General features: G+C 49.3%; 1 protein-coding gene across 4 annotated transcripts in view; it reads left to right on the plus strand.

The window, feature by feature from the left end:
• SMARCAL1 (SNF2 related chromatin remodeling annealing helicase 1) overlaps positions 1-17,758 on the plus strand; it is a 303,996-nt gene that overhangs the window by 51,318 nt on the left and 234,920 nt on the right. The gene's annotated exons all lie outside the window — the stretch shown is intronic.

The following is a 17,758-nucleotide window of genomic DNA, read 5'->3' on the forward strand; positions in this document are numbered from 1 at the left end:
CCTCAACAGTTTAGGATTTTCACCTTTCATTTGCATCAGCCATTTGAGAGGTCTGTGGTCAGTTTGAACTAGGAAGTGAGTCCCAAAGAGGTATGGTCTCAGCTTCTTCAAGGACCAAACCACAGCAAAGGCCTCCCTCTCAATGGCACTCCAGCGCTGCTCCCTGGGGAGTAACCTCCTGCTAATGAAAGCAACAGGCTGGTCAAGGCCATCATCATTTGTTTGGGACAAAACTGCCCCTATCCCATGTTCAGAGGCATCAGTCTGCACAATGAACTGCCTAGAATAATCTGGAGCTTTTAGAACTGGTGCTGAGCACATTGCCTGTTTCAGGGTGTCAAAGGCCTGTTGGCATTCCACAGTCCAGTTCACTTTCTTGGGCATTTTCTTGGAGGTGAGTTCAGTGAGGGCTGTCACAATGGATCCACATCCCTTCACAAACCTCCTGTAATACCCAGTCAAGCCAAGGAATGCCCTGACTTGAGTCTGGGTTTTTGGAGCTACCCAGTCCAGAATAGTCTGGATCTTGGGTTGGAGTGGCTGAACTTGGCCTCCACCTACAAGGTGGCCCAAGTAAACCACAGTTCCCTGCCCTATCTGGCATTTGGATGCCTTGATAGAGAGGCCTGCAGATTGCAGAGCCTTCAAAACCTTCTTCAGGTGGACCAGGTGATCCTGCCAGGTGGAGCTAAAGACAGCAATATCATCAAGATAAGCTGTGCTAAAGGACTCCAAGCCAGCAAGGATTTGATTCACCAACCTTTGGAAGGTGGCAGGGGCATTCTTTAAACCAAAGGGCATAACAGTAAACTGATAATGCCCATCAGGTGTGGAGAATGCTGTTTTCTCTTTTGCTCCAGGTGCCATTTTTATTTGCCAGTACCCTGCTGTCAAGTCAAAGGTACTTAAGAATTTGGCAGCACCTAATTTATCTATGAGCTCATCAGCTCTTGGAATTGGATGAGCATCTGTCTTGGTGACAGAATTGAGCCCTCTGTAGTCCACACAAAACCTCATCTCTTTCTTTCCATCTTTGGTGTGAGGTTTGGGGACTAAGACCACTGGGCTAGCCCAGGGGCTGTCAGAGCGCTCAATTACTCCCAATTCCAGCATCTTGTGGACTTCCACCTTGATGCTTTCCTTAACATGGTCAGACTGTCTAAAGATTTTGTTTTTGACAGGCATGCTGTCTCCTGTGTCCACATCATGGGTACACAGGTGTGTCTGACCAGGGGTTAAGGAGAAGAGTTCAGGAAACTGTTGTAGGACTCTCCTACAATCAGCTTGCTGTTGGCCAGAGAGGGTGTCTGAGTAGATCACTCCATCTACTGTGCCATCTTTTGGGTCTGATGACAGAAGATCAGGGAGAGGTTCACTCTCTGCCTCCTGATCCTCATCTGTTACCATCAACAGATTGACATCAGCCCTGTCATGGAAGAGCTTAAGGCGGTTCACATGGATCACCCTCTTGGGGCTCCTGCTTGTGCCCAGGTCCACCAGGTAGGTGACCTGACTCTTCCTTTCTAGTACTGGGTAAGGGCCACTCCATTTGTCCTGGAGTGCCCTGGGAGCCACAGGCTCCAGAACCCAGACTTTCTGCCCTGGTTGGAACTCAACCAGTGCAGCCTTTTGGTCATACCAAAACTTCTGGAGCTGTTGGCTGGCCTCAAGGTTTTTGGTTGCCTTTTCCATGTACTCTGCCATTCTAGAGCGAAGGCCAAGTACATAGTCCACTATGTCCTGTTTAGGCTCATGGAGAGGTCTCTCCCAGCCTTCTTTAACAAGGGCAAGTGGTCCCCTTACAGGATGACCAAACAGAAGTTCAAAGGGTGAGAATCCTACTCCCTTCTGTGGCACCTCCCTGTAAGCGAAAAGCAGGCATGGCAAGAGGACATCCCATCTCCTTTTGAGTTTTTCTGGGAGCCCCATGATCATGCCCTTTAATGTCTTGTTGAATCTCTCAACTAAGCCATTAGTTTGTGGATGGTATGGTGTAGTGAATTTATAAGTCACCTCACACTCATTCCACATGTGCTTTAGGTATGCTGACATGAAGTTGGTACCGCTGTCAGACACCACCTCCTTAGGGAAACCCACTCTGGTAAAGATACCAATGAGGGCCTTGGCTACTGCAGGGGCAGTAGTCGACCTAAGGGGAATAGCTTCAGGATACCTGGTAGCATGATCCACTACTACCAGGATATACATATTTCCTGAGGCTGTGGGAGGTTCCAGTGGACCAACTATGTCCACACCCACTCTTTCAAAGGGGACCCCCACCACTGGAAGTGGAATGAGGGGGGCCTTTGGGTGCCCACCTGTTTTACCACTGGCTTGACAGGTGGGGCAGGAGAGGCAAAACTCCTTAACCATGTTGGACATATTGGGCCAGTAGAAGTGGTTGACTAACCTCTCCCACGTCTTGGTTTGTCCCAAATGTCCAGCAAGGGGAATGTCATGGGCCAATGTTAGGATGAACTCTCTGAACAGCTGAGGCACTACCACTCTCCTAGTGGCACCAGGTTTGGGGTCCCTGGCCTCAGTGTACAGGAGCCCATCTTCCCAATAGACCCTATGTGTTCCATTTTTCTTGCCTTTGGTCTCTTCAGCAGCTTGCTTCCTAAGGCCTTCAAGAGAGGGACAGGTTTCTTGTCCCTTACACAGCTCCTCCCTTGAGGGTCCCCCTGGGCCTAAGAGCTCAACCTGATAAGGTTCAAGCTCCAAAGGCTCAGTTCCCTCAGAGGGCAGAACTTCTTCCTGAGAAGAGAGGTTCCTTTTCTTTTGCTGTGTTGCAGTTGGTTTCCCAACTGACTTTCCTGTTCTCTTGGTAGGCTGGGCCATTCTTCCAGACTCCAGCTCTACTTGTTCACCCTGTGCCTTGCATTGTGCTCTTGTTTTCACACACACCAGTTCAGGGATACCCAGCATTGCTGCATGGGTTTTTAGTTCTACCTCAGCCCATGCTGAGGACTCCAGGTCATTTCCAAGCAGACAGTCCACTGGGATATTTGAGGAGACCACCACCTGTTTCAGGCCATTGACCCCTCCCCATTCTAAAGTAACCATTGCCATGGGATGTACTTTTCTCTGATTGTCAGCGTTGGTGACTGTGTAAGTTTTTCCAGTCAGGTATTGGCCAGGGGAAACCAGTTTCTCTGTCACCATGGTGACACTGGCACCTGTATCCCTCAGGCCCTCTATTCTAGTCCCATTAATTAAGAGTTGCTGTCTGTATTTTTGCATGTTAGGCGGCCAGACAGCTAGTGTGGCTAAATCCACCCCACCCTCAGAAACTAGAGTAGCTTCAGTGTGGACCCTGATTTGCTCTGGGCACACTGTTGATCCCACTTGGAGACTAGCCATACCAGTGTTACCTGGATGGGAGTTTGGAGTGGAATCTTTCTTGGGACAGGCCTTGTCTCCAGTTTGGTGTCCATGCTGTTTACAGCTATGACACCAGGCCTTTTTGGGATCAAAGTTTTTACCCTTGTACCCATTGTTTTGTGAAGAGGCTCTGGGCCCACCCTCCTGTGCAGGTTTTTGGGGGCCTGTAGAAGACTCTTTACTATTTTTAGTTTTGGTTGTCTCATCACCCTTCCCCTGGGGAGTCTTTGTGACCCCTTTCTTTTGGTCACCCCCTGTTGAAGTCTTGGACACCCTTGTCTTGACCCAATGGTCCGCCTTCTTTCCCAATTCTTGGGGAGAAATTGGTCCTAGGTCTACCAGATGCTGATGCAGTTTATCATTGAAACAATTACTTAACAGGTGTTCTTTCACAAATAAATTGTACAGCCCATCATAATTACTTACACCACTGCCTTGAATCCAACCATCTAGTGTTTTCACTGAGTAGTCAACAAAGTCAACCCAGGTCTGGCTCGAGGATTTTTGAGCCCCCCTGAACCTAATCCTGTACTCCTCAGTGGAGAATCCAAAGCCCTCAATCAGGGTACCCTTCATGAGGTCATAAGATTCTGCATCTTGTCCAGAGAGTGTGAGGAGTCTATCCCTACACTTTCCTGTGAACATTTCCCAAAGGAGAGCACCCCAGTGAGATCTGTTCACTTTCCTGGTTACACAAGCCCTCTCAAAAGCTGTGAACCACTTGGTGATGTCATCACCATCTTCATATTTAGTTACAATCCCTTTAGGGATTTTCAACATGTCAGGAGAATCTCTGACCCTATTTATGTTGCTGCCACCATTGATGGGTCCTAGGCCCATCTCTTGTCTTTCCCTCTCTATGGCTAGGATCTGTCTTTCCAAAGCCAACCTTTTGGCCATCCTGGCTAACTGGATGTCCTCTTCACTGGGGCTATCCTCAGTGATTTCAGAGGTGTTGGTCTCTCCTGTGAGGGAACCAGCATCTCTGACTATTATTTTTGGAGTCAGGGTTTGAGGGACCCTGTTCTCCTTAGATAGGACTGGTAGGGGGGAATTGTCCTCCAAGTCACTATCCTCTTCCTCTGAGTTGCCACCCTCAGAGGGGTTGGCCTTTTCAAACTCTGCCAAAAGCTCCTGGAGCTGTATTTTGGTAGGTTTGGGGCCCATTGTTATTTTCTTTATTTTACAGAGTGACCTTAGCTCCCTCATTTTAAGATGGAGGTAAGGTGTGGTGTCGAGTTCCACCACAGTCACATCTGTGCTAGACATTTTGCTTCTAAAAGTTGGAATACTTTTTAAGAATCTACAACTGGTTCTAGAATCTAATTCAAACTTTTACAAACTTTTAAACTCTAAAAGAAATGCTAAACAGGGACTTAACACACAAGGCCCTAGCAGGACTTTTAAGAATTTAGAAAACTTTTCAAATTGCAAAAATCAATTTCTAATGACAATTTTGGAATTTGTCGTGTGATCAGGTATTGGCTGAGTAGTCCAGCAAATGAAAAGTCTTGTACCCCACCGCTGATCCACCAATGTAGGAAGTTGGCTCTGTATGTGCTATTTCAAAGTAAGGAATAGCATGCACAGAGTCCAAGGGTTCCCCTTAGAGGTAAAATAGTGGTAAAAATAGATAATACTAATGCTCTATTTTGTGGTAGTGTGGTCGAGCAGTAGGCTTATCCAAGGAGTAGTGTTAAGCATTTGTTGTACATACACATAGACAATAAATGAGGTACACACACTCAGAGACAAATCCAGCCAATAGGTTTTTATATAGAAAAATATCTTTTCTTAGTTTATTTTAAGAACCACAGGTTCAAATTCTACATGTAATATCTCATTCGAAAGGTATTGCAGGTAAGTACTTTAGGAACTTCAAATCATCAAAATTGCATGTATACTTTTCAAGTTATTCACAAATAGCTGTTTTAAAAGTGGACACTTAGTGCAATTTTCACAGTTCCTAGGGGAGGTAAGTATTTGTTAGGTTAACCAGGTAAGTAAGACACTTACAGGGCTTAGTTCTTGGTCCAAGGTAGCCCACCGTTGGGGGTTCAGAGCAACCCCAAAGTCACCACACCAGCAGCTCAGGGCCGGTCAGGTGCAGAGTTCAAAGTGGTGCCCAAAACACATAGGCTAGAATGGAGAGAAGGGGGTGCCCCGGTTCCGATCTGCTTGCAGGTAAGTACCCGCGTCTTCGGAGGGCAGACCAGGGGGGGTTTTGTAGGGCACCGGGGGGGACACAAGTCCGCACAGAAATTTCACCCTCAGCAGCGCGGGGGCGGCCGGGTGCAGTGTAGAAACAAGCGTCGGGTTTTCAATGTTAGTCTATGAGAGATCTCGGGATCTCTTCAGCGCTGCAGGCAGGCAAGGGGGGGATTCCTCGGGCAAACCTCCACTTGGTTAAGGGAGAGGGACTCCTGGGGGTCACTTCTCCAGTGAAAGTCCGGTCCTTCAGGTCCTGGGGGCTGCGGGTGCAGGGTCTCTCCCAGGCGTCGGGACTTTAGGTTCAAAGAGTCGCGGTCAGGGGAAGCCTCGGGATTCCCTCTGCAGGCGGCGCTGTGGGGGCTCAGGGGGGACAGGTTTTGGTACTCACAGTATCAGAGTAGTCCTGGGGTCCCTCCTGAGGTGTTGGATCGCCACCAGCCGAGTCGGGGTCGCCGGGTGCAGTGTTGCAAGTCTCACGCTTCTTGCGGGGAGCTTGCAGGGTTCTTTAAAGCTGCTGGAAACAAAGTTGCAGCTTTTCTTGGAGCAGGTCCGCTGTCCTCGGGAGTTTCTTGTCTTTTCGAAGCAGGGGCAGTCCTCAGAGGATGTCGAGGTCGCTGGTCCCTTTGGAAGGCGTCGCTGGAGCAGGATCTTTGGAAGGCAGGAGACAGGCCGGTGAGTTTCTGGAGCCAAGGCAGTTGTCGTCTTCTGGTCTTCCTCTGCAGGGGTTTTCAGCTAGGCAGTCCTTCTTCTTGTAGTTGCAGGAATCTAATTTTCTAGGGTTCAGGGTAGCCCTTAAATACTAAATTTAAGGGCGTGTTTAGGTCTGGGGGGTTAGTAGCCAATGGCTACTAGCCCTGAGGGTGGGTACACCCTCTTTGTGCCTCCTCCCAAGGGGAGGGGGTCACAATCCTAACCCTATTGGGGGAATCCTCCATCTGCAAGATGGAGGATTTCTAAAAGTTAGAGTCACCTCAGCTCAGGACACCTTAGGGGCTGTCCTGACTGGCCAGTGACTCCTCCTTGTTTTTCTCATTATTTTCTCCGGCCTTGCCGCCAAAAGTGGGGCCTGGCCGGAGGGGGCGGGCAACTCCACTAGCTGGAGTGTCCTGCTGGGTTGGCACAAAGGAGGTGAGCCTTTGAGGCTCACCGCCAGGTGTGACAATTCCTGCCTGGGGGAGGTGTTAGCATCTCCACCCAGTGCAGGTTTTGTTACTGGCCTCAGAGTGACAAAGGCACTCTCCCCATGGGGCCAGCAACATGTCTCGGTTCGTGGCAGGCTGCTAAAACTAGTCAGCCTACACAGATAGTCGGTTAAGTTTCAGGGGGCACCTCTAAGGTGCCCTCTGTGGTGTATTTTACAATAAAATGTACACTGGCATCAGTGTGCATTTATTGTGCTGAGAAGTTTGATACCAAACTTCCCAGTTTTCAGTGTAGCCATTATGGTGCTGTGGAGTTCGTGTTTGACAGACTCCCAGACCATATACTCTTATGGCTACCCTGCACTTACAATGTCTAAGGTTTTGTTTAGACACTGTAGGGGTACCATGCTCATGCACTGGTACCCTCACCTATGGTATAGTGCACCCTGCCTTAGGGCTGTAAGGCCTGCTAGAGGGGTGTCTTACCTATACTGCATAGGCAGTGAGAGGCTGGCATGGCACCCTGAGGGGAGTGCCATGTCGACTTACTCGTTTTGTTCTCACTAGCACACACAAGCTGGCAAGCAGGGTGTCTGTGCTGAGTGAGAGGTCTCCAGGGTGGCATAAGACATGCTGCAGCCCTTAGAGACCTTCCTTGGCATCAGGGCCCTTGGTACTAGAAGTACCAGTTACAAGGGACTTATCTGGATGCCAGGGTCTGCCAATTGTGGATACAAAAGTACAGGTTAGGGAAAGAACACTGGTGCTGGGGCCTGGTTAGCAGGCCTCAGCACACTTTCAATTGTAAACATAGCATCAGCAAAGGCAAAAAGTCAGGGGGCAACCATGCCAAGGAGGCATTTCCTTACAGGATGTATATAACAGGTCCACCCATCTTACCCAGTGTTCCCCTAGCCCCATCTTAAGCATCACTGTTCGTAAATAGTCCCATCTGACTGAGTCAAAAGCCTTCTCAAAGTCGATAGCTATTAGCGCACCAGTTGGGGGTCGTTCCGTAATTGGCATCTGCAATATGGCAAAGAGGCGTCTGAGGTTCAGTGACGCACTACGGCCTGGGACAAACCCATTCTGGTCCGCGTGGATCAGCCCTGGTACATGCTGCAGCAATCGATTAGCCAGGACTTTACTGAGGATTTTGAAATCGCTATTCAGCATGGATAGTGGGTGAAAATCAGTGACTGATGCCTCGCCTGATTTCAATTTGGGTAGGGGCACCACCAGTGCCTCTCTAAGAGAGTTCAGCAGTCGTCCGGAGCGCAGTGCTTCCGCATATAGTTCCACCAGCTAGGGCGCCAACAGTCTTGTGTATTTTTTGTAAAAATCCATTGGGAGACCATCTGTGCCAGGTGTCTTCCCAGGGGCCAGCTGTGTGATAGCCCCCCTAACTTCATCTATTGTCACCGGTCCCCCCAGCTCGTCCCTCCCTTCATGCGCCAGTACAGTCAGTGGGAGCGGTCGTAGAAATTTATCTAGTTGCTCTTCCTCTATCTGGTTGGGGCTCCGGTACAAGTATGTATAATAGTCCCTGAAGGCGTCGTTTATAGGGCCTGGTCTGAATCTATGCTCGCCTTTCATATCTCGAATGCTCACGATGGGGGATCCCTCCCCTCCCGGTCTTACCAGCCAGGCTAACAGCTTCCCTGCCCTACCCTCTTCAGTTTGTATCGATGTTAAATATTTCTGTGTGCAGTGGCATCTGAGCTGTTCTTCTACCTGGGAGTAGGTCCTCCTTGCCTGCTTATATTCTTCCTGGTTCATCGTGCCTCGGCTCCCTGCCTTTTCTGCCTCATGTATGGTTGCCTCTAGTTTGGTTAGTTCGCGCTCTAGGGTGCGTTTAATCCCCACTGTTTGCCCTATACAGTAACCTCTCGTCGCTACTTTAAGTGTTTCCCACTCTATATGTCTAGTAGTGGCTGATCCTTTATTAATTTTAATGTGGTCTGTCAGGAATGAACGTAGCGCCTCCCTGTATGCTTGGTCTTCAAGTGCGGCAGGTGTTAATCTCCATATCCGTATGGGGGACCTATCCTCTGCGACTCTCCAGTTGAGTAATAGGGGATTGTGGTCAGATATTGTGTGTGCGTCCCAAGTATTCAGAGTGGGACATTCCCCGTGCTAGGGCAACTGAGCACACCACTCTGTCAATCCTGGTGTATATGTGGTGAATAATATGAGTAATCCCTGTCCTCTGGATGTTGTTCGCGCCAGACGTCAATCAGTTCCCAGTCATGCATCCATTCCCTTAGTTTTTGGGCTACTTTATGGACCGCTGCTCCGGGTAATGGTGGGATGGATCAGTCAAATCTATGTTCGTTATACTATTGAAGTCCCCCCCCCCCCCAGCAATAATTCTCTGTGCTGCTGACGTGTGAGACGGCTCGACAATCGTTGCATAAAGGGAATCTGGTCCTGATTGGGGGTGTAAATAGTTCCCAGCACCAATGGGGTCCCGTGGAGTTTCCCTTCCACCAATACAAACCTACCGTCCTGATCAATGTCAGTAGAGACCACCTCAAAGGGGACACCTGCCCGCACCCAACCCAGTGCCCCCCTCGCATATGCAGAGTATTTAGTAGCGAACACCTGCCCTCTCCATCTACGCCTTAGCTTTTCCACTTCCGCTGCTGTCAGGTGGGTTTCCTGTAACATCGCTACATGTATGCCTCTCCTCTTTAGATAAGATAGTATTCTGTGTCTTTTAGCTGGTGACCCCATCCCTCTAATGTTCCACGTTAGAAAACTATAGTCTGTCATTTAAAAGCATCAAAGAGGGTCGGCCTAACCTACCCCCCCCCGGTATTCCACATCCCTCTATCCGTTATTCTTGGTTGCTCAGTAATAATCTGTTGTCCCCAGGTGCCATCAAAACTTAAAAGTGAAAATCCCAACTCCCCCTCCCCAGGGCGCCTCCTAAACTGTAGGTAGCCCAAATAACCAGTGCAACAGTGCAACTTTGTCATCAAAGTGAATATAGTTCTCGCCAGTCTAACTGAGTGGACGAGAAGCCGGTAGGTGGGTGGGTGGTTTCATGCCCGTCGGGGCCTTCTAAGTACTCCATGTGCCCCATCACCAGACCGGGTCGAATGCAGTTACCCCAAGTCATCTGCTGTTTGCGGAGTCACCCTCGGAGGTCGCCCGGAGCAGCCGGAGCCCTCCGCTGATGAAGCTGTCGTGCCATCTGAGTCTCTCTCGTTGCTCCCTACAGGGGATGCTTCTCTGCCCATAGCAGCCGCCACCCTCGAGGCCTCCGTCCTCTCAGACTCCCTCTGAGATTTTGTCGGATCGGAGGCTGGTCCGGCGCCGCCGCCCCCGGGAAGCTCCCCGCGTCGTTCTCTCTGTGTTGTCCGATTTCGTAGGCCGCCCTGCTCGTCCTCCACGGGTCTCTATCCAGTCCCATGCCTCCTCTGGATTCTGGAAAAAAGTGTTCTTGTCCTCTGCGATCACTCTCAATCTTGCTGGAAAAAGGAGGGAGTGTTGGATCCCTTCCTTTCTAAGGGCTCTCTTCACCACCATGAATGACGCTCTCCTAAGTTGGACGTCCATTATAAATTCTGGAAAAAGAGTTACTTCTCCATCCGCCACCTTAAATGGTCCCAGCTCTCTGGAGTAGAATGTCTCTGTCTTTGTAGTGGAGCAACCTGGCGACAGGGGTCTGGAGGGGACTCGGTGTGCCCTCTCCAACGTAAAGAATGGTGTCAATTGTCCTGGTGCTACCACGGTGCGCAGCCATTCCTCAAGAAATTCTAGCATATTGGTGCCTTCTGCTCCTTCTGGGAGCCCCACCACTCTTACATTGTTCCTTCGATTCCTTCACTCCGCATCTTCTGCCCTGCGCTCCAAGCGCATCACTCTGTCCGTGAGGCTCAGTACCGAGGCTTCTAGGTCTTTTTGTCTCGGTGTAATGTCCGCAAGTGTGGTCTCCGTTTCCTTGACTCTATCGGCTAGCTTCTGGTGATCCGCTCGCAGGAGGCCCATTTCCACCGCCATCTGATTGATGTCATGCTTCAAGGTTGCTTTTGTGTCCTCAATTGCCCCCAGTATTTTGTCTAGGGTATCTTGTACTTTGGTTTGCGTGAGGTCCCGCAGGTCCCCTCCATCGTGATCAGCGTTAGTGATGTGCTCCATCGCTTTACTCCCGCGCCGGCCCTTAGAGGTCATCAGCCCAGAGTGGCCCGGAGCCCGGGATCTCAACAGTGCCCGAGGCCAGAGCCGCACCCCCGCAGGACCCTTCTCTCTCTAGATCCGGTGCCTTCAGTTCAGGTTCTTTTACTAGCACGGTGGTGCCCGGTAAGTCCTCCGCTGGACTTGTTGTTCATGTAGAGCGTGTTCTCGGGTTTGCACTGTCCCAACGTGCATGCCCCCTTCCAGGAATTGATGCCAGGTGTAGCCTCAGGCCCAACTTTGCTTCGCACTCGATGAACTCGTCGTCGACGGGGCTCCCCCAGCCTGGCATAGAGCCTAATGTCTTCACCAATGGCTTGTCGGTGTGCCCCTCCTGCTGTTCTTAACTTGTATCTGAATCTAGGCCTCGCAGTGAAGTCGGCTTTATAGAGGGCCCCTCCCGGGTGTCCAGTTCCTCTTACCCCAGTGCTCGAGGGATCTAGCAGGGTACGAGATGTATGGGGGGTCTCTGCTCTTCTTCGCCAGAGAAAAGTTCGAGTCCGGCAGGCCCAGCGCCGTTTGCACGGTCCACCCGGGCAGGACTCCGCTTCCACCGCTCGGGCGGAGCACAGCACGCCGCTCCCCCAGTCCGCAGGTCCCAACTGTGTCTGCCGCTCCTCCGCTCTGGGCGATGCACCCTCTCCCCCTATCTAGGGGGCCACGCAGCCGGCGCTACCCCTCCTCAGTTCTGCGTCGCAGCGTCTCCTCACCGTCACCAGGGAGACCAGCACTCGAGCCCCGGCTTCTTTTTCTTCCTGGGCCCCAGTCGCGACTCTCCGCAGCTCTCCTCCCGAGGGGTTCATACAAAACGTGTTCGCACTGTCCCTTTGTTGAGGCCCTCCAGGCCCGGATATGACTTCTTCCAAGAATTGGCGCCAGGCGTAGCGCTAGGCCCCGCTCCGCTTCGCGCTCGACAAGCTCATCGTCCACTAGGCCCCTATTATCTTTGCAGAGAGCCTAATGTCTTCTCCAGAGTCTCGTTGGTGTGCCCCGTCTGCTGTTCTCACTTTGTTGCTGTGTCTAGGCCTCACGGTGAAGTCGGATTCATAGGGGGCTCTTCCCGGGTGCCCTCAAGGCCCGGATGTGACCTCTTCCAAGAATTGGCGCCAGGTGTAGCGCTAGGCCCCACTACGCTTCGCTCTCGGCAAACTTATCGTCCACTGGGCCCCTATTATCTTTGCAGAGAGCCTAATGTCCTCTCCAGTGTCTCGTTGGTATGCCCCATCTGCTGTTCTCAATTTGTTGCTGAGTCTAGGCCTCACGGTGAAGCTGGATTCATAGGGGGCTCTTCCTGGGTGCCCGACTCTTCTCACCCCGGCGCTCGTGGGAGTCAGGAGGGCCCGAGGTGTCAGAGGGCCCCCGCTCTTTCTCTCTGGTGAAAAAATCTGGGTCTCGCAGGCCCAGCGCCGACTACCTCCACCGCTCCGTCAGAGCGTAGCACCGCTCCCCCAGCTCGTAAGGGCCGATCGCGCCTCCTGCTCTTCCACCCGGAGGCACGCGCCTCCTTCCCCCATCAAATGGGGTTGCGTGGCCAGCTCCGCCCCCCTTGACTCCGCGGAGTCACCGGAGGGATCTGCACTCGAGCCCCCGGCTCCAGTTTCTCCCTGGGCCCCGGCTGAGACGCTCCACAGCTCACCTCCTGAGGGGTCCCGACGAACGGGAGTCCCTTCCGCCGACTATTCTCTGTTCCAGTGACCCCCGATGCATGGCACTCCAAAGGATGGCCAAGGGATGGGGTTCGTTTTTTGCGGATAATTAACAGGCCCCTCGGGAGCCGGTGTGCTAAGCGGCCGCCATCTTACCCGGCCCAGCCACGCCCTCCTACCTTAAACAAACGTAAGAAGAAGGTTTGGTAACCTCCCTCCTCCCTTCGAGTAAGTTGTGAAATTCAAGAGCTGGCTGTACTTGATCCCAAGGTATATTTCCAAGACAGACCATACCCTTCTCTGCTATAAACATTCTCATCCTTGTACTCTCTTATCATCGTTGCATCCCCCATGTTATGTTCCCTTCCCTGGTGAGAAAAGCGGAAGCGCATTCAATGTAGAGAACAAAGTGTACTAGGAAAAATACCTGCCCCACAAATGTGACAGCATTTGGAGCTAAGCTAAGCACAAAATGGAGTCAGTGGTCAAGATGGAATTGGTGGTTAAATATAGATAGCATTACACTATATAATTTGAAGCTCAATTAGATTGTTTCTATTTCTGGACCTGATTAATTGAATAAAGGTAAAAGTGTGGGCTTAGAGTTAAATCGCCGTGTGAACCAAGTTTTAAAGGTGTTTTCTTTGTACAATTCACAAACATTGCCATATGCACACCTGGAAAGCTGCATCAGGTACAGGTTTCAAGGTGGAATGTTACGTGACATCCCCTGGGCTCCTTTTCACTTAGTGTGAAAATCAGCATAGCATAAGCATGTGGTACTGGAACCCCTGTCCAAATGGGTACATTTTTTGTCCTTTTTCTCTTTAGGGAAAACATTTTTCTCCATGGAACATGCCCTTCCCCTACCCCCAACCAAATCTGTGGGTGATCTGTTCCACTTCCCTTCTTGGACAACAAGTAACCCATTTACTCCAGCCATGTCACAAAAGTCAATTCTCAACCCTTGCTTGGGATTTACTACTGGGGCTTTCTTTCTACTGGTGGTAGAGAATCTACAGGCGTAAATCTATTTACACCTGACAGAAATCCCTTTGTGAGTTGCTGGTAGGGACACAAACTGAATTATTTGCCGCCATGGACATAGCTGTGTTATAAGCTGATTGAGGGAAAGCGTGTAAAACTTGAATGGGAGGGCGTATATTCCCTTCCAGGAGAGACTTCTAGCCGCAGATACCAATAGGTGGTGCCATGGGCTCCTCACTGATGTTGTTCCACATGCAGAGGTGCTCCCATGGGCTGACGTCGGTTTCTTTCCATAGCACCAGACACGGATCCGGAGCTCCCTGTTGTCTCTTTGAGACTACTTATATTTCTTCAAATTGTAAGACAGTGTTGAAGGAAACTGTCATCTCCCAAAACTCAGGTTTTCAATCTTGTAGAGACGGTCACACACAAATATCTGTGACAGACCCTCATTATGTTTGCCTATGGGACCTGGGGTCTAGTCGCAACTCTGAGGCCTGCAGCGATCACACATTAATTAACCCGAAGGCCATCTGAGACCACAAGACGAAACTCTACATCACCAAGCACCGAAAGACTCCACAATGGGGCCACGTCCGGTCTTGTTCCTGATCCTTAATGGCAGGAGTTATTCAGGGGTTCATCTTGCCTCTATCAAAGTCGTTGGCAAGTTGAAGAAAAAACACAAGAAATCTAAGTGGGACTCAGCCCTATTCTGTTACTCCAACTCCTCTGGGAGACAAAGGGGTGGCGCCATACTTCTTGATCTTGCTGTCAGTCGGCCAGAGTTGGAGTCTATGCTGCAACTTATTCCGGCACAGCTCTAGCTCCAGGGCCATCTGCCATTCCAAAACAAATCATAGAGTTCCACGAGAACATGATATGACTCTTCAGATCCTTGCCGACTTCTTCTGGCACACCTTTGGGCTCCACAGAGCTGAAAGGCTCCATCTAGAATACTGCCAGCAGGTTTGCCCTCTGCGCCGGTTTGACCCTCTATGTCCGCCATGGAACTTCCTCCGACCCCACCCCCGGTGCAGAGGTCCATGCCGCTTCCCAGAACTTTGACACCAATACCCAATCCATTGATGCCTGAAGACAAGCTATCTAAAACGCACTGAGTCGACACCGGTTCAACCTCAAGCGAGGCCGTGCTAGGCAGCTGTCCAGGTGTCGATTCCTCCACCTGAGCCTTCACAAGAGAGAACATAAAATCTGCATCCCCTGTTTGGCATAGATTTGGATAACAGTTATGACGCTGATGATGAGATTGCCAGCTGTACCATGAGAACCCTCTATCAGAAGAGCAAGTTACTTACCTTCAACAGTAGTCTTTCTGATAGAGACTCTATCTAGTCGCTGATTCATCATAAACCCTCCCATCCTCCAATTCTGTGATTGGACTTTGTTCATTAATAAGGGAATCTGGTCACGCCAATTTGCTTTTGGTGATCTGCATCTCTGGGTGAGGACATTCTTGAAAGCAACAGATGGCAACATACAGAGTGGTGCTTATGTAGGCTCTGTTCATCATTTCCGGAGTGGAACGGCATCAGTGCGGATCCACGTGGCTTTACCTACTGGCATGCAGAGGTACTGCTGAAACATTTTAGGACACAGTCTGATCTGCAGATAGATAGTCTCTACCAGAAAGAGCGCTACCAACAGTAAGTAACTTGTTTAAGTGGTAGCTGGGTTTCCATAGGCAGTAGATTCTTTGAGATAAATATGAAAGTAAGACTACTGCAGGATGAGAAAACATGAAGGACAGTGTGTCTGCATCAGCAACAGAGTAGATTTTTGTTTAAATTGTGTAATGAGCACAAAAACACAGGGTAAGTTAGAGGAGAATGAAAGAAAAGAAAGACATTTTATTGGGGGAAAACAAAGGGAAGAGATGGAGGAGAAGGATTGTGATCTAGAAGTTCAAGTTCTGGGCCGACTTTGTTGTAGTAAATAAAGTAAATGAAGGTGCTATCTGTGCTATGCAGAGTGATTCTGCAGGTGTAATTGGATTAGTTATTGCGTTACTTCATCCACTGTCAAGGGGCTGGGAATGGTGCCTGTGTGACCAGCCTTCTAATAGGTGGAATAGAAGTGAAGAGGGGCTCATATTGTACGTAACTGAAAGGAGATGGGGCAAGAGAGGAGATAATGGGAAGGATAGTGGAGATGTTGGGCAGTTTTCGCCTTGCAAATTCTTCTTTTAATCAGTAATCATACTTGTGTGGTGAAGTCAGTAAGTCACTCCTGCAGCATTGCTTCTTCAGCAGTAAGACTTGTGTGATGCCTTGAGGTTAACTTGAAGGAAGTTTGCAATAATTAAAAATGACTGATGTATAGTCACAGGTAGTGGGTATGGGACATACACCCACATATTATCCACTCTTGTCCTGCACCCTGCCACCACTTATATTCGCCTCCTTCACACTGCCAGTCGTTCTCCGCAACCATACAGGCGAGGTAGCTGCCACTTAGTGTGTCACCCCTGGAATTCCAAATCCCCCCCTTTCATGTACCCCTATGTCCTAAACGGGTAGTCTGCAAGGTCGTCAAGGTAAACTGCACCAGGTTAGGTAGATCAGCGGCGCTGTATGCAGCTGGGCTGCAGGGTCCCAGTGACTGATTCCATCATCCGTATTGTGGGTCACCTTGGTCCTTTCTGTGCTGTACTGTTCAAGAACCCCATGAACCACTGCCAGTTTAGACTTTCCCCCATTGTTGTTGAGAACTGTTTTTGTTGAACCATTCCTCACTGTCATTCATAAGCCAGACCCTCCTGGCTTGTTCTGAAGCTCTGCATAAAAAAATAGAGATGGTTGCAAGGAGAAAAAAGACATTCTCACCACTTTCACCAGCCTTCATCACAGGTTTGCATCTAGGTCTGACTTCAGGGGTATTTTTAAATGTGTCCGTTATGTGGTGTAAAGTCGATAAACTGTCTGTGCTGCGCAACCACAACTCCTTGTCCATTTGGGGTTCATCACAACAGCTTACAAAAATTAATGTAGAAATTGACAGACCATTGGAATTATGACCTTTGGTCTGCTGACATCCCAGATATGTTTTGCACTCTTTAGTTTGATAAACGTCTGGTGATTGCTGAAAGAATCATCCGTTGTTACTGTGAACATTCATTGAAGACCTTTATAGATGATTTAGTTGCTAACTCAAGAATCTGGATAAAAGTCACTTATGGACTGAGACAGGATAATCTGACCTTCACTTCCGTGTGTCTAGGTATTTTTATGTATATGATAAACCCTTTATATGATTCATAGTCTTTGGGTAGTAAGTGTCCCTTTTATAAGTTAATATTGCTAACTTTTATGTTTGAGTTTATTCCAAGCTCCTTATGCAAAATACTAGTCTTTATTTGAACTTATTAGTTTCTTGAAGTTCCTCTGTATTTGCACTCATTTTGTTACATTTCTTCTTTAATCATTTTTTACACTGCTTAAAAAAAAAGGTTATGGTCCATTTTTAAAATCTGTTGTAATTTCTCAGTTGGTTTAGGTCAGGTTAACCCAATGTCTAATAACGCAGTGCAAAATTGGTCATTTAAAAGACGCAATAACAGTTTACCGCAAGTGTTTCTTGTAAGGCACTTTGATCAGAGGTGTCAATTATTACATGCTCAGACCCTCATAGCCCTCCACACACACATACTCCAGTATACACATCCATGTCCTTTGTAGGCGCAGTCCTTCATCAAATGCACCTCAGCATGTGCCCTTGTATCCTGCTATAAGGCACTCTGTTACCTTTATCTTAGAGCCTTGCTTACCCTAGATCATCAACAAGTAAAACAAATTTACAAAGAAAAGCACATTCCCAATAGGATCGTGTTGAATGCTCGCCTTCCAATTGCTTCTACATGGTCTCCATTCTAAACGACGATGCAAGACCTTAGAAAGCGCCTCACCATAGTTGTTAGGGTGTGAGCTAATTCATATGTTCCCTGTTCAAGGGTCTATGTGGAAATGTGTATGCTAGAGGTGAAATGTTTAGTAATACATTGCATGGCACTCCGTGCACTGCAGTGTTTAAAGGACTATTCATTAGCCTTAAGTTTGGAAAATATTTGTGAAGTATTAACTAAGAGTATTTCATGAAGGTCGACAGACAAATGCATTGTTGAAGTTCCAGCAGTGAACAATGGAGGAACGCTGCCACACCCCGCACGTTGGTCTCTCTCTCAGTAGG

This window comes from Pleurodeles waltl, chromosome 3_2 (genome assembly GCF_031143425.1).
Source record: "Pleurodeles waltl isolate 20211129_DDA chromosome 3_2, aPleWal1.hap1.20221129, whole genome shotgun sequence".
NCBI classification, from domain to species: Eukaryota; Metazoa; Chordata; class Amphibia; order Caudata; family Salamandridae; genus Pleurodeles; species Pleurodeles waltl.